Source organism: Oncorhynchus mykiss, chromosome 25 (assembly GCF_057628025.1).
Source record: "Oncorhynchus mykiss isolate SJ-2025 chromosome 25, ASM5762802v1, whole genome shotgun sequence".
Taxonomy (NCBI): Eukaryota; Metazoa; Chordata; class Actinopteri; order Salmoniformes; family Salmonidae; genus Oncorhynchus; species Oncorhynchus mykiss.
The window spans coordinates 31,106,284-31,128,991 of record NC_143046.1 but is presented as its reverse complement, the minus strand read 5'-3'; the positions used below and the strand labels follow the sequence as shown (position 1 = coordinate 31,128,991).

At 40.9% G+C, this 22,708-nt stretch overlaps 16 non-coding genes across 16 annotated transcripts; all 16 read right to left on the bottom strand.

Annotated features, from left to right (window-relative positions):
• Window positions 1-2,065: 2,065 nt before the first annotated feature.
• trnaa-agc (transfer RNA alanine (anticodon AGC)) lies at window positions 2,066-2,138 on the bottom strand. Its single transcript has one exon. It is a non-coding gene; the product is annotated as a tRNA-Ala (tRNA).
• Window positions 2,139-4,477: 2,339 nt separating this feature from the next.
• trnaa-agc (transfer RNA alanine (anticodon AGC)) lies at window positions 4,478-4,550 on the bottom strand. The gene has a single exon. It is a non-coding gene; the product is annotated as a tRNA-Ala (tRNA).
• A 2,334-nt stretch (window positions 4,551-6,884) lies between these two features.
• On the bottom strand, window positions 6,885-6,957 carry trnaa-agc (transfer RNA alanine (anticodon AGC)). Its single transcript has one exon. It is a non-coding gene; the product is annotated as a tRNA-Ala (tRNA).
• A 239-nt stretch (window positions 6,958-7,196) lies between these two features.
• trnaa-agc (transfer RNA alanine (anticodon AGC)) lies at window positions 7,197-7,269 on the bottom strand. Its single transcript has one exon. It is a non-coding gene; the product is annotated as a tRNA-Ala (tRNA).
• A 2,027-nt stretch (window positions 7,270-9,296) lies between these two features.
• Window positions 9,297-9,369, bottom strand: trnaa-agc (transfer RNA alanine (anticodon AGC)). Its single transcript has one exon. It is a non-coding gene; the product is annotated as a tRNA-Ala (tRNA).
• Window positions 9,370-9,608: 239 nt separating this feature from the next.
• On the bottom strand, window positions 9,609-9,681 carry trnaa-agc (transfer RNA alanine (anticodon AGC)). The gene has a single exon. It is a non-coding gene; the product is annotated as a tRNA-Ala (tRNA).
• Window positions 9,682-11,708: 2,027 nt separating this feature from the next.
• On the bottom strand, window positions 11,709-11,781 carry trnaa-agc (transfer RNA alanine (anticodon AGC)). Its single transcript has one exon. It is a non-coding gene; the product is annotated as a tRNA-Ala (tRNA).
• Window positions 11,782-12,020: 239 nt separating this feature from the next.
• trnaa-agc (transfer RNA alanine (anticodon AGC)) lies at window positions 12,021-12,093 on the bottom strand. The gene has a single exon. It is a non-coding gene; the product is annotated as a tRNA-Ala (tRNA).
• Window positions 12,094-14,120: 2,027 nt separating this feature from the next.
• Window positions 14,121-14,193, bottom strand: trnaa-agc (transfer RNA alanine (anticodon AGC)). The gene has a single exon. It is a non-coding gene; the product is annotated as a tRNA-Ala (tRNA).
• A 239-nt stretch (window positions 14,194-14,432) lies between these two features.
• On the bottom strand, window positions 14,433-14,505 carry trnaa-agc (transfer RNA alanine (anticodon AGC)). The gene has a single exon. It is a non-coding gene; the product is annotated as a tRNA-Ala (tRNA).
• A 2,027-nt stretch (window positions 14,506-16,532) lies between these two features.
• Window positions 16,533-16,605, bottom strand: trnaa-agc (transfer RNA alanine (anticodon AGC)). The gene has a single exon. It is a non-coding gene; the product is annotated as a tRNA-Ala (tRNA).
• A 239-nt stretch (window positions 16,606-16,844) lies between these two features.
• On the bottom strand, window positions 16,845-16,917 carry trnaa-agc (transfer RNA alanine (anticodon AGC)). Its single transcript has one exon. It is a non-coding gene; the product is annotated as a tRNA-Ala (tRNA).
• A 2,027-nt stretch (window positions 16,918-18,944) lies between these two features.
• trnaa-agc (transfer RNA alanine (anticodon AGC)) lies at window positions 18,945-19,017 on the bottom strand. Its single transcript has one exon. It is a non-coding gene; the product is annotated as a tRNA-Ala (tRNA).
• A 239-nt stretch (window positions 19,018-19,256) lies between these two features.
• On the bottom strand, window positions 19,257-19,329 carry trnaa-agc (transfer RNA alanine (anticodon AGC)). The gene has a single exon. It is a non-coding gene; the product is annotated as a tRNA-Ala (tRNA).
• Window positions 19,330-21,345: 2,016 nt separating this feature from the next.
• Window positions 21,346-21,418, bottom strand: trnaa-agc (transfer RNA alanine (anticodon AGC)). Its single transcript has one exon. It is a non-coding gene; the product is annotated as a tRNA-Ala (tRNA).
• A 239-nt stretch (window positions 21,419-21,657) lies between these two features.
• On the bottom strand, window positions 21,658-21,730 carry trnaa-agc (transfer RNA alanine (anticodon AGC)). The gene has a single exon. It is a non-coding gene; the product is annotated as a tRNA-Ala (tRNA).
• Window positions 21,731-22,708: the final 978 nt, after the last annotated feature.

Genomic DNA, 22,708 nt, shown 5'->3' with positions numbered 1-22,708 from the left:
TGCTAAGCGAGCGCTCTACCATTTGAGCTAATCCCCCTGTTGCATCCAACAAGAAGTATGAAATCTCAATGACCACACTGCCAAATCCCTCGTCCATAAGTAAGGATACTTTTTAAAAAGTATGCTTGCTTCAGCTGTCTAAAAGTATTTTTCATGGTAGTTCAGTAAAGGTGGAAGTAGTGACTGCAGTAAGCCCAGTGGTGGAAATAGTTGTATTGTTGGGTTAGTGAGTTTTGGGTGTATGATAGCAGAAAAACCTGCGAGTCTGGAGTTCCCCCTGCTGGCTGTCTGTGGAATAACATTAGGATCAGTTGATCGTGGGGAAATGCATGTTAGTCGCCCGAAACATGGTCACTGTTTTCCTGTCTTTTGTCGTGCTTATGCTCACTGCGTCTCAGTGGATCGCTCCAAGGCCTTTCTACTGTAAGCAGAGGAGAGGACAGCCTTCCAGTAGAATAAATAAGAGTCACAGCTCCCAACATTTACTAACAAATGAACAGCTACTAAATCAAAGATCTGTCTCATAAACTACACATGTGCCTACATGTGATAACCAAAGGGGATTTTTGCATTACCCCAAGCGACCACATCATTTGTCCCTTTAATTGAAGTAATAATTCGGTGGTTTGGTGGGATTTCCTAAATTCCAGTGTGTTTCTGCTTGCCACAACAAAGTCAAAAGAGAGAATGAACTGGCACACAGACTAAGATATTAGGACCTGTTTAGTAGCAAACAGAAGGCTGTCCATCATATCGCAAAGCCATTATGACAAGGGCTCCTCCTCCCCTGTAGGATAAATAATAATAATTATAATTTATTCTATATAGCACTTTTCATTACACACAGAATCTCAAAGTAGCTTTAAAAACTCAAATAAACTCAAGGTGATCTGTTACATACTTGGCCGATGGCTTCCAAAGCTTCAGATGATAATAATAAGATGGAGAGTGATGGAGTCTGTAGTTAGAGAGGAGTTGAGGCAGTTCACTTCAGATACTTAGCTTGCACTTGTATGTGCTAGAGAACTGTGCTACATACCAATTATTTTCAATATGTATAAATATAGAGATAGAAATATATGTATGACTCCTGCTCTTTTTGTTTTACCTTTTAATAAATCACTTAAATGGGGATCCCTCTTAATGGTTCATGAGTAATTTGGTATTGTTCGGCATGTTTAACGTTACCTGCCTAAGTACCTTAGATCGCAAGCCCATAATTAGTCAATAGGGCTGACTGGCTAGCTACTAGTACTGTTAACTAGCCAGATAGCAACAAAGCATTGTTAGCTAGCTAATGTAACCATGAAGAATTGACATCTATCTTACATATTATTCGTTTTAGGTCATTTTTGTCCTGTTTAGCTATCTGGCTAGCTAAATTGTTACGATTCACATATCTAGCTGATAATTGTGACGTCAAACGTTTGCTTTGTGTATATCTTGATTCGTCTATTGTTGCCATTGTCCTGGCTGGAAGGAGGTTCAGTGAATGGGGCTGTGAAGCGTGAGGTAATACAGTAGGGGGAGTGCGAGTGCTTCTTAAATGTATTGCTTTATGCATTCTCCTCACTCGCGTCCACACAAAAACGTACTCAAGAGAACGGAGTGGAGAATACAATCGAAGCATGAGTGTGGAGCATCGTAGTATGTTTGGAAAAACACCCCTAGAGTTTGAGAGCTACAAGCCCCCACTCACCCAGTAATTTTTGAACTGTCCCTAAATTATCCTATTAAAACACTACATGGGAAATACGTCATGAACTCACAACAATTGAAAGTGCAGAGTATAAAACAGTACTTAGCCTAATATATTATGAACAGCCACGATAGCGTCGTCTACTGTTTGGTCTATTTTGAATCAATATTTCAACCTGCCACCACACTCTACGTATTTCCCACTGGTGTTTCCCAACTGCAGTCCTCAGGTTGCCCCAGCAACACACATTCACATTTTAGAGCCAGACAAGCACGCTTGATTCAATTTGTTTACTAATCCTTCGATTAGTTAAATCAGTCCAGAGCTACAACAACAATGTGTGCTGATTGAACCAAACTAAATAGTTGGAGGATGCGGGAATCGATCCCGCTACCTCTCGCATGCTAAGCGAGCGCTCTACCATTTGAGCTAATCCCCCTGTTCCTCCAACAAGAAGTATGAAATCTCAATGACCGCACTGCCAAATCCCTCGTCCATAAGAAAGGATACTTTTTAACAAGTATGCTTGCTTCAGCTGTCTAAAAGTATTTTTCATGGTAGTTCAGTAAAGGTTGAAGTAGTGATAGGAGTAAGCCAAGTGGTGGAAATAGTTGTATTGTTGGGTTAGTATCCAGAGCTACAACAACAATGTGTGCTGATTGAACCAAACTAAATAGTTGGAGGATGCGGGCATCGATCCCGCTACTTCTCGCATGCTAAGCGAGCGCTCTACCATTTGAGCTAATCCCCCTGTGCCTCCACCAAGAAGTATGAAATCTCAATGACCGCACTGCCAAATCCCTCGTCCATAAGAAAGGATACTTTTTAACAAGTATGCTTGCTTCAGCTGTCTAAAAGTATTTTTCATGGTAGTTCAGTAAAGGTTGAAGTAGTGATAGGAGTAAGCCCAGTGGTGGAAATAGTTGTATTGTTGGGTTAGTGAGTTTTGGGTGTATGATAGCAGAAAAACCTGCGAGTCTGGAGTTCCCCCTGCTGGCTGTCTGTGGAATAACATTAGGATCAGTTGATCGTGGGGAAATGCATGTTAGTCGCCCGAAACATGGTCACTGTTTTCCTGTCTTTTGTCGTGCTTATGCTCACTGCGTCTCAGTGGATCGCTCCAAGGCCTTTCTACTGTAAGCAGAGGAGAGGACAGCCTTCCAGTAGAATAAATAAGAGTCACAGCTCCCAACATTTACTAACAAATGAACAGCTACTAAATCAAAGATCTGTCTCATAAACTACACATGTGCCTACATGTGATAACCAAAGGGGATTTTTGCATTACCCCAAGCGACCACATAATTTGTCCCTTTAATTTAAGTAATAATTCGGTGGTTTGGTGGGATTTCCTAAATTCCAGTGTGTTTCTGCTTGCCACAACAAAGTCAAAAGAGAGAATGAACTGGCACACAGACTAAGATATTAGGACCTGTTTAGTAGCAAACAGAAGGCTGTCCATCATATCGCAAAGCCATTATGACAAGGGCTCCTCCTCCCCTGTAGGATAAATAATAATAATTATAATTTATTCTATATAGCACTTTTCATTACACACAGAATCTCAAAGTAGCTTTAAAAACTCAAATAAACTCAAGGTGATCTGTTACATACTTGGCCGATGGCTTCCAAAGCTTCAGATGATAATAATAAGATGGAGAGTGATGGAGTCTGTAGTTAGAGAGGAGTTGAGGCAGTTCACTTCAGATACTTAGCTTGCACTTGTATGTGCTAGAGAACTGTGCTACATACCAATTATTTTCAATATGTATAAATATAGAGATAGAAATATATGTATGACTCCTGCTCTTTTTGTTTTACCTTTTAATAAATCACTTAAATGGGGATCCCTCTTAATGGTTCATGAGTAATTTGGTATTGTTCGGCATGTTTAACGTTACCTGCCTAAGTACCTTAGATCGCAAGCCCATAATTAGTCAATAGGGCTGACTGGCTAGCTACTAGTACTGTTAACTAGCCAGATAGCAACAAAGCATTGTTAGCTAGCTAATGTAACCATGAAGAATTGACATCTATCTTACATATTATTCGTTTTAGGTCATTTTTGTCCTGTTTAGCTATCTGGCTAGCTAAATTGTTACGATTCACATATCTAGCTGATAATTGTGACGTCAAACGTTTGCTTTGTGTATATCTTGATTCGTCTATTGTTGCCATTGTCCTGGCTGGAAGGAGGTTCAGTGAATGGGGCTGTGAAGCGTGAGGTAATACAGTAGGGGGAGTGCGAGTGCTTCTTAAATGTATTGCTTTATGCATTCTCCTCACTCGCGTCCACACAAAAACGTACTCAAGAGAACGGAGTGGAGAATACAATCGGAGCATGAGTGTGGAGCATCGTAGTATGTTTGGAAAAACATCCCTAGAGTTTGAGAGCTACAAGCCCCCACTCACCCAGTAATTTTTGAACTGTCCCTAAATTATCCTATTAAAACACTACATGGGAAATACGTCATGAACTCACAACAATTGAAAGTGCAGAGTATAAAACAGTACTTAGCCTAATATATTATGAACAGCCACGATAGCGTCGTCTACTGTTTGGTCTATTTTGAATCAATATTTCAACCTGCCACCACACTCTACGTATTTCCCACTGGTGTTTCCCAACTGCAGTCCTCAGGTTGCCCCAGCAACACACATTCACATTTTAGAGCCAGACAAGCACGCTTGATTCAATTTGTTTACTAATCCTTCGATTAGTTAAATCAGTCCAGAGCTACAACAACAATGTGTGCTGATTGAACCAAACTAAATAGTTGGAGGATGCGGGAATCGATCCCGCTACCTCTCGCATGCTAAGCGAGCGCTCTACCATTTGAGCTAATCCCCCTGTTCCTCCAACAAGAAGTATGAAATCTCAATGACCGCACTGCCAAATCCCTCGTCCATAAGAAAGGATACTTTTTAACAAGTATGCTTGCTTCAGCTGTCTAAAAGTATTTTTCATGGTAGTTCAGTAAAGGTTGAAGTAGTGATAGGAGTAAGCCAAGTGGTGGAAATAGTTGTATTGTTGGGTTAGTATCCAGAGCTACAACAACAATGTGTGCTGATTGAACCAAACTAAATAGTTGGAGGATGCGGGCATCGATCCCGCTACCTCTCGCATGCGAGCGCTCTACCATTTGAGCTAATCCCCCTGTGCCTCCACCAAGAAGTATGAAATCTCAATGACCGCACTGCCAAATCCCTCGTCCATAAGAAAGGATACTTTTTAACAAGTATGCTTGCTTCAGCTGTCTAAAAGTATTTTTCATGGTAGTTCAGTAAAGGTTGAAGTAGTGATAGGAGTAAGCCCAGTGGTGGAAATAGTTGTATTGTTGGGTTAGTGAGTTTTGGGTGTATGATAGCAGAAAAACCTGCGAGTCTGGAGTTCCCCCTGCTGGCTGTCTGTGGAATAACATTAGGATCAGTTGATCGTGGGGAAATGCATGTTAGTCGCCCGAAACATGGTCACTGTTTTCCTGTCTTTTGTCGTGCTTATGCTCACTGCGTCTCAGTGGATCGCTCCAAGGCCTTTCTACTGTAAGCAGAGGAGAGGACAGCCTTCCAGTAGAATAAATAAGAGTCACAGCTCCCAACATTTACTAACAAATGAACAGCTACTAAATCAAAGATCTGTCTCATAAACTACACATGTGCCTACATGTGATAACCAAAGGGGATTTTTGCATTACCCCAAGCGACCACATAATTTGTCCCTTTAATTGAAGTAATAATTCGGTGGTTTGGTGGGATTTCCTAAATTCCAGTGTGTTTCTGCTTGCCACAACAAAGTCAAAAGAGAGAATGAACTGGCACACAGACTAAGATATTAGGACCTGTTTAGTAGCAAACAGAAGGCTGTCCATCATATCGCAAAGCCATTATGACAAGGGCTCCTCCTCCCCTGTAGGATAAATAATAATAATTATAATTTATTCTATATAGCACTTTTCATTACACACAGAATCTCAAAGTAGCTTTAAAAACTCAAATAAACTCAAGGTGATCTGTTACATACTTGGCCGATGGCTTCCAAAGCTTCAGATGATAATAATAAGATGGAGAGTGATGGAGTCTGTAGTTAGAGAGGAGTTGAGGCAGTTCACTTCAGATACTTAGCTTGCACTTGTATGTGCTAGAGAACTGTGCTACATACCAATTATTTTCAATATGTATAAATATAGAGATAGAAATATATGTATGACTCCTGCTCTTTTTGTTTTACCTTTTAATAAATCACTTAAATGGGGATCCCTCTTAATGGTTCATGAGTAATTTGGTATTGTTCGGCATGTTTAACGTTACCTGCCTAAGTACCTTAGATCGCAAGCCCATAATTAGTCAATAGGGCTGACTGGCTAGCTACTAGTACTGTTAACTAGCCAGATAGCAACAAAGCATTGTTAGCTAGCTAATGTAACCATGAAGAATTGACATCTATCTTACATATTATTCGTTTTAGGTCATTTTTGTCCTGTTTAGCTATCTGGCTAGCTAAATTGTTACGATTCACATATCTAGCTGATAATTGTGACGTCAAACGTTTGCTTTGTGTATATCTTGATTCGTCTATTGTTGCCATTGTCCTGGCTGGAAGGAGGTTCAGTGAATGGGGCTGTGAAGCGTGAGGTAATACAGTAGGGGGAGTGCGAGTGCTTCTTAAATGTATTGCTTTATGCATTCTCCTCACTCGCGTCCACACAAAAACGTACTCAAGAGAACGGAGTGGAGAATACAATCGGAGCATGAGTGTGGAGCATCGTAGTATGTTTGGAAAAACACCCCTAGAGTTTGAGAGCTACAAGCCCCCACTCACCCAGTAATTTTTGAACTGTCCCTAAATTATCCTATTAAAACACTACATGGGAAATACGTCATGAACTCACAACAATTGAAAGTGCAGAGTATAAAACAGTACTTAGCCTAATATATTATGAACAGCCACGATAGCGTCGTCTACTGTTTGGTCTATTTTGAATCAATATTTCAACCTGCCACCACACTCTACGTATTTCCCACTGGTGTTTCCCAACTGCAGTCCTCAGGTTGCCCCAGCAACACACATTCACATTTTAGAGCCAGACAAGCACGCTTGATTCAATTTGTTTACTAATCCTTCGATTAGTTAAATCAGTCCAGAGCTACAACAACAATGTGTGCTGATTGAACCAAACTAAATAGTTGGAGGATGCGGGAATCGATCCCGCTACCTCTCGCATGCTAAGCGAGCGCTCTACCATTTGAGCTAATCCCCCTGTTCCTCCAACAAGAAGTATGAAATCTCAATGACCGCACTGCCAAATCCCTCGTCCATAAGAAAGGATACTTTTTAACAAGTATGCTTGCTTCAGCTGTCTAAAAGTATTTTTCATGGTAGTTCAGTAAAGGTTGAAGTAGTGATAGGAGTAAGCCAAGTGGTGGAAATAGTTGTATTGTTGGGTTAGTATCCAGAGCTACAACAACAATGTGTGCTGATTGAACCAAACTAAATAGTTGGAGGATGCGGGCATCGATCCCGCTACCTCTCGCATGCTAAGCGAGCGCTCTACCATTTGAGCTAATCCCCCTGTGCCTCCACCAAGAAGTATGAAATCTCAATGACCGCACTGCCAAATCCCTCGTCCATAAGAAAGGATACTTTTTAACAAGTATGCTTGCTTCAGCTGTCTAAAAGTATTTTTCATGGTAGTTCAGTAAAGGTTGAAGTAGTGATAGGAGTAAGCCCAGTGGTGGAAATAGTTGTATTGTTGGGTTAGTGAGTTTTGGGTGTATGATAGCAGAAAAACCTGCGAGTCTGGAGTTCCCCCTGCTGGCTGTCTGTGGAATAACATTAGGATCAGTTGATCGTGGGGAAATGCATGTTAGTCGCCCGAAACATGGTCACTGTTTTCCTGTCTTTTGTCGTGCTTATGCTCACTGCGTCTCAGTGGATCGCTCCAAGGCCTTTCTACTGTAAGCAGAGGAGAGGACAGCCTTCCAGTAGAATAAATAAGAGTCACAGCTCCCAACATTTACTAACAAATGAACAGCTACTAAATCAAAGATCTGTCTCATAAACTACACATGTGCCTACATGTGATAACCAAAGGGGATTTTTGCATTACCCCAAGCGACCACATAATTTGTCCCTTTAATTGAAGTAATAATTCGGTGGTTTGGTGGGATTTCCTAAATTCCAGTGTGTTTCTGCTTGCCACAACAAAGTCAAAAGAGAGAATGAACTGGCACACAGACTAAGATATTAGGACCTGTTTAGTAGCAAACAGAAGGCTGTCCATCATATCGCAAAGCCATTATGACAAGGGCTCCTCCTCCCCTGTAGGATAAATAATAATAATTATAATTTATTCTATATAGCACTTTTCATTACACACAGAATCTCAAAGTAGCTTTAAAAACTCAAATAAACTCAAGGTGATCTGTTACATACTTGGCCGATGGCTTCCAAAGCTTCAGATGATAATAATAAGATGGAGAGTGATGGAGTCTGTAGTTAGAGAGGAGTTGAGGCAGTTCACTTCAGATACTTAGCTTGCACTTGTATGTGCTGGAGAACTGTGCTACATACCAATTATTTTCAATATGTATAAATATAGAGATAGAAATATATGTATGACTCCTGCTCTTTTTGTTTTACCTTTTAATAAATCACTTAAATGGGGATCCCTCTTAATGGTTCATGAGTAATTTGGTATTGTTCGGCATGTTTAACGTTACCTGCCTAAGTACCTTAGATCGCAAGCCCATAATTAGTCAATAGGGCTGACTGGCTAGCTACTAGTACTGTTAACTAGCCAGATAGCAACAAAGCATTGTTAGCTAGCTAATGTAACCATGAAGAATTGACATCTATCTTACATATTATTCGTTTTAGGTCATTTTTGTCCTGTTTAGCTATCTGGCTAGCTAAATTGTTACGATTCACATATCTAGCTGATAATTGTGACGTCAAACGTTTGCTTTGTGTATATCTTGATTCGTCTATTGTTGCCATTGTCCTGGCTGGAAGGAGGTTCAGTGAATGGGGCTGTGAAGCGTGAGGTAATACAGTAGGGGGAGTGCGAGTGCTTCTTAAATGTATTGCTTTATGCATTCTCCTCACTCGCGTCCACACAAAAACGTACTCAAGAGAACGGAGTGGAGAATACAATCGGAGCATGAGTGTGGAGCATCGTAGTATGTTTGGAAAAACACCCCTAGAGTTTGAGAGCTACAAGCCCCCACTCACCCAGTAATTTTTGAACTGTCCCTAAATTATCCTATTAAAACACTACATGGGAAATACGTCATGAACTCACAACAATTGAAAGTGCAGAGTATAAAACAGTACTTAGCCTAATATATTATGAACAGCCACGATAGCGTCGTCTACTGTTTGGTCTATTTTGAATCAATATTTCAACCTGCCACCACACTCTACGTATTTCCCACTGGTGTTTCCCAACTGCAGTCCTCAGGTTGCCCCAGCAACACACATTCACATTTTAGAGCCAGACAAGCACGCTTGATTCAATTTGTTTACTAATCCTTCGATTAGTTAAATCAGTCCAGAGCTACAACAACAATGTGTGCTGATTGAACCAAACTAAATAGTTGGAGGATGCGGGAATCGATCCCGCCACCTCTCGCATGCTAAGCGAGCGCTCTACCATTTGAGCTAATCCCCCTGTTCCTCCAACAAGAAGTATGAAATCTCAATGACCGCACTGCCAAATCCCTCGTCCATAAGAAAGGATACTTTTTAACAAGTATGCTTGCTTCAGCTGTCTAAAAGTATTTTTCATGGTAGTTCAGTAAAGGTTGAAGTAGTGATAGGAGTAAGCCAAGTGGTGGAAATAGTTGTATTGTTGGGTTAGTATCCAGAGCTACAACAACAATGTGTGCTGATTGAACCAAACTAAATAGTTGGAGGATGCGGGCATCGATCCCGCTACCTCTCGCATGCTAAGCGAGCGCTCTACCATTTGAGCTAATCCCCCTGTGCCTCCACCAAGAAGTATGAAATCTCAATGACCGCACTGCCAAATCCCTCGTCCATAAGAAAGGATACTTTTTAACAAGTATGCTTGCTTCAGCTGTCTAAAAGTATTTTTCATGGTAGTTCAGTAAAGGTTGAAGTAGTGATAGGAGTAAGCCCAGTGGTGGAAATAGTTGTATTGTTGGGTTAGTGAGTTTTGGGTGTATGATAGCAGAAAAACCTGCGAGTCTGGAGTTCCCCCTGCTGGCTGTCTGTGGAATAACATTAGGATCAGTTGATCGTGGGGAAATGCATGTTAGTCGCCCGAAACATGGTCACTGTTTTCCTGTCTTTTGTCGTGCTTATGCTCACTGCGTCTCAGTGGATCGCTCCAAGGCCTTTCTACTGTAAGCAGAGGAGAGGACAGCCTTCCAGTAGAATAAATAAGAGTCACAGCTCCCAACATTTACTAACAAATGAACAGCTACTAAATCAAAGATCTGTCTCATAAACTACACATGTGCCTACATGTGATAACCAAAGGGGATTTTTGCATTACCCCAAGCGACCACATAATTTGTCCCTTTAATTGAAGTAATAATTCGGTGGTTTGGTGGGATTTCCTAAATTCCAGTGTGTTTCTGCTTGCCACAACAAAGTCAAAAGAGAGAATGAACTGGCACACAGACTAAGATATTAGGACCTGTTTAGTAGCAAACAGAAGGCTGTCCATCATATCGCAAAGCCATTATGACAAGGGCTCCTCCTCCCCTGTAGGATAAATAATAATAATTATAATTTATTCTATATAGCACTTTTCATTACACACAGAATCTCAAAGTAGCTTTAAAAACTCAAATAAACTCAAGGTGATCTGTTACATACTTGGCCGATGGCTTCCAAAGCTTCAGATGATAATAATAAGATGGAGAGTGATGGAGTCTGTAGTTAGAGAGGAGTTGAGGCAGTTCACTTCAGATACTTAGCTTGCACTTGTATGTGCTGGAGAACTGTGCTACATACCAATTATTTTCAATATGTATAAATATAGAGATAGAAATATATGTATGACTCCTGCTCTTTTTGTTTTACCTTTTAATAAATCACTTAAATGGGGATCCCTCTTAATGGTTCATGAGTAATTTGGTATTGTTCGGCATGTTTAACGTTACCTGCCTAAGTACCTTAGATCGCAAGCCCATAATTAGTCAATAGGGCTGACTGGCTAGCTACTAGTACTGTTAACTAGCCAGATAGCAACAAAGCATTGTTAGCTAGCTAATGTAACCATGAAGAATTGACATCTATCTTACATATTATTCGTTTTAGGTCATTTTTGTCCTGTTTAGCTATCTGGCTAGCTAAATTGTTACGATTCACATATCTAGCTGATAATTGTGACGTCAAACGTTTGCTTTGTGTATATCTTGATTCGTCTATTGTTGCCATTGTCCTGGCTGGAAGGAGGTTCAGTGAATGGGGCTGTGAAGCGTGAGGTAATACAGTAGGGGGAGTGCGAGTGCTTCTTAAATGTATTGCTTTATGCATTCTCCTCACTCGCGTCCACACAAAAACGTACTCAAGAGAACGGAGTGGAGAATACAATCGAAGCATGAGTGTGGAGCATCGTAGTATGTTTGGAAAAACACCCCTAGAGTTTGAGAGCTACAAGCCCCCACTCACCCAGTAATTTTTGAACTGTCCCTAAATTATCCTATTAAAACACTACATGGGAAATACGTCATGAACTCACAACAATTGAAAGTGCAGAGTATAAAACAGTACTTAGCCTAATATATTATGAACAGCCACGATAGCGTCGTCTACTGTTTGGTCTATTTTGAATCAATATTTCAACCTGCCACCACACTCTACGTATTTCCCACTGGTGTTTCCCAACTGCAGTCCTCAGGTTGCCCCAGCAACACACATTCACATTTTAGAGCCAGACAAGCACGCTTGATTCAATTTGTTTACTAATCCTTCGATTAGTTAAATCAGTCCAGAGCTACAACAACAATGTGTGCTGATTGAACCAAACTAAATAGTTGGAGGATGCGGGAATCGATCCCGCTACCTCTCGCATGCTAAGCGAGCGCTCTACCATTTGAGCTAATCCCCCTGTTCCTCCAACAAGAAGTATGAAATCTCAATGACCGCACTGCCAAATCCCTCGTCCATAAGAAAGGATACTTTTTAACAAGTATGCTTGCTTCAGCTGTCTAAAAGTATTTTTCATGGTAGTTCAGTAAAGGTTGAAGTAGTGATAGGAGTAAGCCAAGTGGTGGAAATAGTTGTATTGTTGGGTTAGTATCCAGAGCTACAACAACAATGTGTGCTGATTGAACCAAACTAAATAGTTGGAGGATGCGGGCATCGATCCCGCTACCTCTCGCATGCTAAGCGAGCGCTCTACCATTTGAGCTAATCCCCCTGTGCCTCCACCAAGAAGTATGAAATCTCAATGACCGCACTGCCAAATCCCTCGTCCATAAGAAAGGATACTTTTTAACAAGTATGCTTGCTTCAGCTGTCTAAAAGTATTTTTCATGGTAGTTCAGTAAAGGTTGAAGTAGTGATAGGAGTAAGCCCAGTGGTGGAAATAGTTGTATTGTTGGGTTAGTGAGTTTTGGGTGTATGATAGCAGAAAAACCTGCGAGTCTGGAGTTCCCCCTGCTGGCTGTCTGTGGAATAACATTAGGATCAGTTGATCGTGGGGAAATGCATGTTAGTCGCCCGAAACATGGTCACTGTTTTCCTGTCTTTTGTCGTGCTTATGCTCACTGCGTCTCAGTGGATCGCTCCAAGGCCTTTCTACTGTAAGCAGAGGAGAGGACAGCCTTCCAGTAGAATAAATAAGAGTCACAGCTCCCAACATTTACTAACAAATGAACAGCTACTAAATCAAAGATCTGTCTCATAAACTACACATGTGCCTACATGTGATAACCAAAGGGGATTTTTGCATTACCCCAAGCGACCACATAATTTGTCCCTTTAATTGAAGTAATAATTCGGTGGTTTGGTGGGATTTCCTAAATTCCAGTGTGTTTCTGCTTGCCACAACAAAGTCAAAAGAGAGAATGAACTGGCACACAGACTAAGATATTAGGACCTGTTTAGTAGCAAACAGAAGGCTGTCCATCATATCGCAAAGCCATTATGACAAGGGCTCCTCCTCCCCTGTAGGATAAATAATAATAATTATAATTTATTCTATATAGCACTTTTCATTACACACAGAATCTCAAAGTAGCTTTAAAAACTCAAATAAACTCAAGGTGATCTGTTACATACTTGGCCGATGGCTTCCAAAGCTTCAGATGATAATAATAAGATGGAGAGTGATGGAGTCTGTAGTTAGAGAGGAGTTGAGGCAGTTCACTTCAGATACTTAGCTTGCACTTGTATGTGCTGGAGAACTGTGCTACATACCAATTATTTTCAATATGTATAAATATAGAGATAGAAATATATGTATGACTCCTGCTCTTTTTGTTTTACCTTTTAATAAATCACTTAAATGGGGATCCCTCTTAATGGTTCATGAGTAATTTGGTATTGTTCGGCATGTTTAACGTTACCTGCCTAAGTACCTTAGATCGCAAGCCCATAATTAGTCAATAGGGCTGACTGGCTAGCTACTAGTACTGTTAACTAGCCAGATAGCAACAAAGCATTGTTAGCTAGCTAATGTAACCATGAAGAATTGACATCTATCTTACATATTATTCGTTTTAGGTCATTTTTGTCCTGTTTAGCTATCTGGCTAGCTAAATTGTTACGATTCACATATCTAGCTGATAATTGTGACGTCAAACGTTTGCTTTGTGTATATCTTGATTCGTCTATTGTTGCCATTGTCCTGGCTGGAAGGAGGTTCAGTGAATGGGGCTGTGAAGCGTGAGGTAATACAGTAGGGGGAGTGCGAGTGCTTCTTAAATGTATTGCTTTATGCATTCTCCTCACTCGCGTCCACACAAAAACGTACTCAAGAGAACGGAGTGGAGAATACAATCGAAGCATGAGTGTGGAGCATCGTAGTATGTTTGGAAAAACACCCCTAGAGTTTGAGAGCTACAAGCCCCCACTCACCCAGTAATTTTTGAACTGTCCCTAAATTATCCTATTAAAACACTACATGGGAAATACGTCATGAACTCACAACAATTGAAAGTGCAGAGTATAAAACAGTACTTAGCCTAATATATTATGAACAGCCACGATAGCGTCGTCTACTGTTTGGTCTATTTTGAATCAATATTTCAACCTGCCACCACACTCTACGTATTTCCCACTGGTGTTTCCCAACTGCAGTCCTCAGGTTGCCCCAGCAACACACATTCACATTTTAGAGCCAGACAAGCACGCTTGATTCAATTTGTTTACTAATCCTTCGATTAGTTAAATCAGTCCAGAGCTACAACAACAATGTGTGCTGATTGAACCAAACTAAATAGTTGGAGGATGCGGGAATCGATCCCGCTACCTCTCGCATGCTAAGCGAGCGCTCTACCATTTGAGCTAATCCCCCTGTTCCTCCAACAAGAAGTATGAAATCTCAATGACCGCACTGCCAAATCCCTCGTCCATAAGAAAGGATACTTTTTAACAAGTATGCTTGCTTCAGCTGTCTAAAAGTATTTTTCATGGTAGTTCAGTAAAGGTTGAAGTAGTGATAGGAGTAAGCCAAGTGGTGGAAATAGTTGTATTGTTGGGTTAGTATCCAGAGCTACAACAACAATGTGTGCTGATTGAACCAAACTAAATAGTTGGAGGATGCGGGCATCGATCCCGCTACCTCTCGCATGCTAAGCGAGCGCTCTACCATTTGAGCTAATCCCCCTGTGCCTCCACCAAGAAGTATGAAATCTCAATGACCGCACTGCCAAATCCCTCGTCCATAAGAAAGGATACTTTTTAACAAGTATGCTTGCTTCAGCTGTCTAAAAGTATTTTTCATGGTAGTTCAGTAAAGGTTGAAGTAGTGATAGGAGTAAGCCCAGTGGTGGAAATAGTTGTATTGTTGGGTTAGTGAGTTTTGGGTGTATGATAGCAGAAAAACCTGCGAGTCTGGAGTTCCCCCTGCTGGCTGTCTGTGGAATAACATTAGGATCAGTTGATCGTGGGGAAATGCATGTTAGTCGCCCGAAACATGGTCACTGTTTTCCTGTCTTTTGTCGTGCTTATGCTCACTGCGTCTCAGTGGATCGCTCCAAGGCCTTTCTACTGTAAGCAGAGGAGAGGACAGCCTTCCAGTAGAATAAATAAGAGTCACAGCTCCCAACATTTACTAACAAATGAACAGCTACTAAATCAAAGATCTGTCTCATAAACTACACATGTGCCTACATGTGATAACCAAAGGGGATTTTTGCATTACCCCAAGCGACCACATAATTTGTCCCTTTAATTGAAGTAATAATTCGGTGGTTTGGTGGGATTTCCTAAATTCCAGTGTGTTTCTGCTTGCCACAACAAAGTCAAAAGAGAGAATGAACTGGCACACAGACTAAGATATTAGGACCTGTTTAGTAGCAAACAGAAGGCTGTCCATCATATCGCAAAGCCATTATGACAAGGGCTCCTCCTCCCCTGTAGGATAAATAATAATAATTATAATTTATTCTATATAGCACTTTTCATTACACACAGAATCTCAAAGTAGCTTTAAAAACTCAAATAAACTCAAGGTGATCTGTTACATACTTGGCCGATGGCTTCCAAAGCTTCAGATGATAATAATAAGATGGAGAGTGATGGAGTCTGTAGTTAGAGAGGAGTTGAGGCAGTTCACTTCAGATACTTAGCTTGCACTTGTATGTGCTGGAGAACTGTGCTACATACCAATTATTTTCAATATGTATAAATATAGAGATAGAAATATATGTATGACTCCTGCTCTTTTTGTTTTACCTTTTAATAAATCACTTAAATGGGGATCCCTCTTAATGGTTCATGAGTAATTTGGTATTGTTCGGCATGTTTAACGTTACCTGCCTAAGTACCTTAGATCGCAAGCCCATAATTAGTCAATAGGGCTGACTGGCTAGCTACTAGTACTGTTAACTAGCCAGATAGCAACAAAGCATTGTTAGCTAGCTAATGTAACCATGAAGAATTGACATCTATCTTACATATTATTCGTTTTAGGTCATTTTTGTCCTGTTTAGCTATCTGGCTAGCTAAATTGTTACGATTCACATATCTAGCTGATAATTGTGACGTCAAACGTTTGCTTTGTGTATATCTTGATTCGTCTATTGTTGCCATTGTCCTGGCTGGAAGGAGGTTCAGTGAATGGGGCTGTGAAGCGTGAGGTAATACAGTAGGGGGAGTGCGAGTGCTTCTTAAATGTATTGCTTTATGCATTCTCCTCACTCGCGTCCACACAAAAACGTACTCAAGAGAACGGAGTGGAGAATACAATCGAAGCATGAGTGTGGAGCATCGTAGTATGTTTGGAAAAACACCCCTAGAGTTTGAGAGCTACAAGCCCCCACTCACCCAGTAATTTTTGAACTGTCCCTAAATTATCCTATTAAAACACTACATGGGAAATACGTCATGAACTCACAACAATTGAAAGTGCAGAGTATAAAACAGTACTTAGCCTAATATATTATGAACAGCCACGATAGCGTCGTCTACTGTTTGGTCTATTTTGAATCAATATTTCAACCTGCCACCACACTCTACGTATTTCCCACTGGTGTTTCCCAACTGCAGTCCTCAGGTTGCCCCAGCAACACACATTCACATTTTAGAGCCAGACAAGCACGCTTGATTCAATTTGTTTACTAATCCTTCGATTAGTTAAATCAGTCCAGAGCTACAACAACAATGTGTGCTGATTGAACCAAACTAAATAGTTGGAGGATGCGGGAATCGATCCCGCTACCTCTCGCATGCTAAGCGAGCGCTCTACCATTTGAGCTAATCCCCCTGTTCCTCCAACAAGAAGTATGAAATCTCAATGACCGCACTGCCAAATCCCTCGTCCATAAGAAAGGATACTTTTTAACAAGTATGCTTGCTTCAGCTGTCTAAAAGTATTTTTCATGGTAGTTCAGTAAAGGTTGAAGTAGTGATAGGAGTAAGCCAAGTGGTGGAAATAGTTGTATTGTTGGGTTAGTATCCAGAGCTACAACAACAATGTGTGCTGATTGAACCAAACTAAATAGTTGGAGGATGCGGGCATCGATCCCGCTACCTCTCGCATGCTAAGCGAGCGCTCTACCATTTGAGCTAATCCCCCTGTGCCTCGACCAAGAAGTATGAAATCTCAATGACCGCACTGCCAAATCCCTCGTCCATAAGAAAGGATACTTTTTAACAAGTATGCTTGCTTCAGCTGTCTAAAAGTATTTTTCATGGTAGTTCAGTAAAGGTTGAAGTAGTGATAGGAGTAAGCCCAGTGGTGGAAATAGTTGTATTGTTGGGTTAGTGAGTTTTGGGTGTATGATAGCAGAAAAACCTGCGAGTCTGGAGTTCCCCCTGCTGGCTGTCTGTGGAATAACATTAGGATCAGTTGATCGTGGGGAAATGCATGTTAGTCGCCCGAAACATGGTCACTGTTTTCCTGTCTTTTGTCGTGCTTATGCTCACTGCGTCTCAGTGGATCGCTCCAAGGCCTTTCTACTGTAAGCAGAGGAGAGGACAGCCTTCCAGTAGAATAAATAAGAGTCACAGCTCCCAACATTTACTAACAAATGAACAGCTACTAAATCAAAGATCTGTCTCATAAACTACACATGTGCCTACATGTGATAACCAAAGGGGATTTTTGCATTACCCCAAGCGACCACATAATTTGTCCCTTTAATTGAAGTAATAATTCGGTGGTTTGGTGGGATTTCCTAAATTCCAGTGTGTTTCTGCTTGCCACAACAAAGTCAAAAGAGAGAATGAACTGGCACACAGACTAAGATATTAGGACCTGTTTAGTAGCAAACAGAAGGCTGTCCATCATATCGCAAAGCCATTATGACAAGGGCTCCTCCTCCCCTGTAGGATAAATAATAATAATTATAATTTATTCTATATAGCACTTTTCATTACACACAGAATCTCAAAGTAGCTTTAAAAACTCAAATAAACTCAAGGTGATCTGTTACATACTTGGCCGATGGCTTCCAAAGCTTCAGATGATAATAATAAGATGGAGAGTGATGGAGTCTGTAGTTAGAGAGGAGTTGAGGCAGTTCACTTCAGATACTTAGCTTGCACTTGTATGTGCTAGAGAACTGTGCTACATACCAATTATTTTCAATATGTATAAATATAGAGATAGAAATATATGTATGACTCCTGCTCTTTTTGTTTTACCTTTTAATAAATCACTTAAATGGGGATCCCTCTTAATGGTTCATGAGTAATTTGGTATTGTTCGGCATGTTTAACGTTACCTGCCTAAGTACCTTAGATCGCAAGCCCATAATTAGTCAATAGGGCTGACTGGCTAGCTACTAGTACTGTTAACTAGCCAGATAGCAACAAAGCATTGTTAGCTAGCTAATGTAACCATGAAGAATTGACATCTATCTTACATATTATTCGTTTTAGGTCATTTTTGTCCTGTTTAGCTATCTGGCTAGCTAAATTGTTACGATTCACATATCTAGCTGATAATTGTGACGTCAAACGTTTGCTTTGTGTATATCTTGATTCGTCTATTGTTGCCATTGTCCTGGCTGGAAGGAGGTTCAGTGAATGGGGCTGTGAAGCGTGAGGTAATACAGTAGGGGGAGTGCGAGTGCTTCTTAAATGTATTGCTTTATGCATTCTCCTCACTCGCGTCCACACAAAAACGTACTCAAGAGAACGGAGTGGAGAATACAATCGGAGCATGAGTGTGGAGCATCGTAGTATGTTTGGAAAAACACCCCTAGAGTTTGAGAGCTACAAGCCCCCACTCACCCAGTAATTTTTGAACTGTCCCTAAATTATCCTATTAAAACACTACATGGGAAATACGTCATGAACTCACAACAATTGAAAGTGCAGAGTATAAAACAGTACTTAGCCTAATATATTATGAACAGCCACGATAGCGTCGTCTACTGTTTGGTCTATTTTGAATCAATATTTCAACCTGCCACCACACTCTACGTATTTCCCACTGGTGTTTCCCAACTGCAGTCCTCAGGTTGCCCCAGCAACACACATTCACATTTTAGAGCCAGACAAGCACGCTTGATTCAATTTGTTTACTAATCCTTCGATTAGTTAAATCAGTCCAGAGCTACAACAACAATGTGTGCTGATTGAACCAAACTAAATAGTTGGAGGATGCGGGAATCAATCCCGCTACCTCTCGCATGCTAAGCGAGCGCTCTACCATTTGAGCTAATCCCCCTGTTCCTCCAACAAGAAGTATGAAATCTCAATGACCGCACTGCCAAATCCCTCGTCCATAAGAAAGGATACTTTTTAACAAGTATGCTTGCTTCAGCTGTCTAAAAGTATTTTTCATGGTAGTTCAGTAAAGGTTGAAGTAGTGATAGGAGTAAGCCCAGTGGTGGAAATAGTTGTATTGTTGGGTTAGTATCCAGAGCTACAACAACAATGTGTGCTGATTGAACCAAACTAAATAATTGGAGGATGCGGGCATCGATCCCGCTACCTCTCGCATGCTAAGCGAGCGCTCTACCATTTGAGCTAATCCCCCTGTTGCATCCAACAAGAAGTATGAAATCTCAATGACCACACTGCCAAATCCCTCGTCCATAAGTAAGGATACTTTTTAAAAAGTATGCTTGCTTCAGCTGTCTAAAAGTATTTTTCATGGTAGTTCAGTAAAGGTGGAAGTAGTGACTGCAGTAAGCCCAGTGGTGGAAATAGTTGTATTGTTGGGTTAGTGAGTTTTGGGTGTATGATAGCAGAAAAACCTGCGAGTCTGGAGTTCCCCCTGCTGGCTGTCTGTGGAATAACATTAGGATCAGTTGATCGTGGGGAAATGCATGTTAGTCGCCCGAAACATGGTCACTGTTTTCCTGTCTTTTGTCGTGCTTATGCTCACTGCGTCTCAGTGGATCGCTCCAAGGCCTTTCTACTGTAAGCAGAGGAGTGGACAGCCTTCCAGTAGAATAAATAAGAGTCACAGCTCCCAACATTTACTAACAAATGAACAGCTACTAAATCAAAGATCTGTCTCATAAACTACACATGTGCCTACATGTGATAACCAAAGGGGATTTTTGCATTACCCCAAGCGACCACATAATTTGTCCCTTTAATTTAAGTAATAATTCGGTGGTTTGGTGGGATTTCCTAAATTCCAGTGTGTTTCTGCTTGCCACAACAAAGTCAAAAGAGAGAATGAACTGGCACACAGACTAAGATATTAGGACCTGTTTAGTAGCAAACAGAAGGCTGTCCATCATATCGCAAAGCCATTATGACAAGGGCTCCTCCTCCCCTGTAGGATAAATAATAATAATTATAATTTATTCTATATAGCACTTTTCATTACACACAGAATCTCAAAGTAGCTTTAAAAACTCAAATAAACTCAAGGTGATCTGTTACATACTTGGCCGATGGCTTCCAAAGCTTCAGATGATAATAATAAGATGGAGAGTGATGGAGTCTGTAGTTAGAGAGGAGTTGAGGCAGTTCACTTCAGATACTTAGCTTGCACTTGTATGTGCTAGAGAACTGTGCTACATACCAATTATTTTCAATATGTATAAATATAGAGATAGAAATATATGTATGACTCCTGCTCTTTTTGTTTTACCTTTTAATAAATCACTTAAATGGGGATCCCTCTTAATGGTTCATGAGTAATTTGGTATTGTTCGGCATGTTTAACGTTACCTGCCTAAGTACCTTAGATCGCAAGCCCATAATTAGTCAATAGGGCTGACTGGCTAGCTACTAGTACTGTTAACTAGCCAGATAGCAACAAAGCATTGTTAGCTAGCTAATGTAACCATGAAGAATTGACATCTATCTTACATATTATTCGTTTTAGGTCATTTTTGTCCTGTTTAGCTATCTGGCTAGCTAAATTGTTACGATTCACATATCTAGCTGATAATTGTGACGTCAAACGTTTGCTTTGTGTATATCTTGATTCGTCTATTGTTGCCATTGTCCTGGCTGGAAGGAGGTTCAGTGAATGGGGCTGTGAAGCGTGAGGTAATACAGTAGGGGGAGTGCGAGTGCTTCTTAAATGTATTGCTTTATGCATTCTCCTCACTCGCGTCCACACAAAAACGTACTCAAGAGAACGGAGTGGAGAATACAATCGGAGCATGAGTGTGGAGCATCGTAGTATGTTTGGAAAAACACCCCTAGAGTTTGAGAGCTACAAGCCCCCACTCACCCAGTAATTTTTGAACTGTCCCTAAATTATCCTATTAAAACACTACATGGGAAATACGTCATGAACTCACAACAATTGAAAGTGCAGAGTATAAAACAGTACTTAGCCTAATATATTATGAACAGCCACGATAGCGTCGTCTACTTTGAATCAATATTTCAACCTGCCACCACACTCTACGTATTTCCCACTGGTGTTTCCCAACTGCAGTCCTCAGGTTGCCCCAGCAACACACATTCACATTTTAGAGCCAGACAAGCACGCTTGATTCAATTTGTTTACTAATCCTTCGATTAGTTAAATCAGTCCAGAGCTACAACAACAATGTGTGCTGATTGAACCAAACTAAATAGTTGGAGGATGCGGGAATCGATCCCGCTACCTCTCGCATGCTAAGCGAGCGCTCTACCATTTGAGCTAATCCCCCTGTTCCTCCAACAAGAAGTATGAAATCTCAATGACCGCACTGCCAAATCCCTCGTCCATAAGAAAGGATACTTTTTAACAAGTATGCTTGCTTCAGCTGTCTAAAAGTATTTTTCATGGTAGTTCAGTAAAGGTTGAAGTAGTGATAGGAGTAAGCCAAGTGGTGGAAATAGTTGTATTGTTGGGTTAGTATCCAGAGCTACAACAACAATGTGTGCTGATTGAACCAAACTAAATAGTTGGAGGATGCGGGCATCGATCCCGCTACCTCTCGCATGCTAAGCGAGCGCTCTACCATTTGAGCTAATCCCCCTGTGCCTCCACCAAGAAGTATGAAATCTCAATGACCGCACTGCCAAATCCCTCGTCCATAAGAAAGGATACTTTTTAACAAGTATGCTTGCTTCAGCTGTCTAAAAGTATTTTTCATGGTAGTTCAGTAAAGGTTGAAGTAGTGATAGGAGTAAGCCCAGTGGTGGAAATAGTTGTATTGTTGGGTTAGTGAGTTTTGGGTGTATGATAGCAGAAAAACCTGCGAGTCTGGAGTTCCCCCTGCTGGCTGTCTGTGGAATAACATTAGGATCAGTTGATCGTGGGGAAATGCATGTTAGTCGCCCGAAACATGGTCACTGTTTTCCTGTCTTTTGTCGTGCTTATGCTCACTGCGTCTCAGTGGATCGCTCCAAGGCCTTTCTACTGTAAGCAGAGGAGAGGACAGCCTTCCAGTAGAATAAATAAGAGTCACAGCTCCCAACATTTACTAACAAATGAACAGCTACTAAATCAAAGATCTGTCTCATAAACTACACATGTGCCTACATGTGATAACCAAAGGGGATTTTTGCATTACCCCAAGCGACCACATAATTTGTCCCTTTAATTGAAGTAATAATTCGGTGGTTTGGTGGGATTTCCTAAATTCCAGTGTGTTTCTGCTTGCCACAACAAAGTCAAAAGAGAGAATGAACTGGCACACAGACTAAGATATTAGGACCTGTTTAGTAGCAAACAGAAGGCTGTCCATCATATCGCAAAGCCATTATGACAAGGGCTCCTCCTCCCCTGTAGGATAAATAATAATAATTATAATTTATTCTATATAGCACTTTTCATTACACACAGAATCTCAAAGTAGCTTTAAAAACTCAAATAAACTCAAGGTGATCTGTTACATACTTGGCCGATGGCTTCCAAAGCTTCAGATGATAATAATAAGATGGAGAGTGATGGAGTCTGTAGTTAGAGAGGAGTTGAGGCAGTTCACTTCAGATACTTAGCTTGCACTTGTATG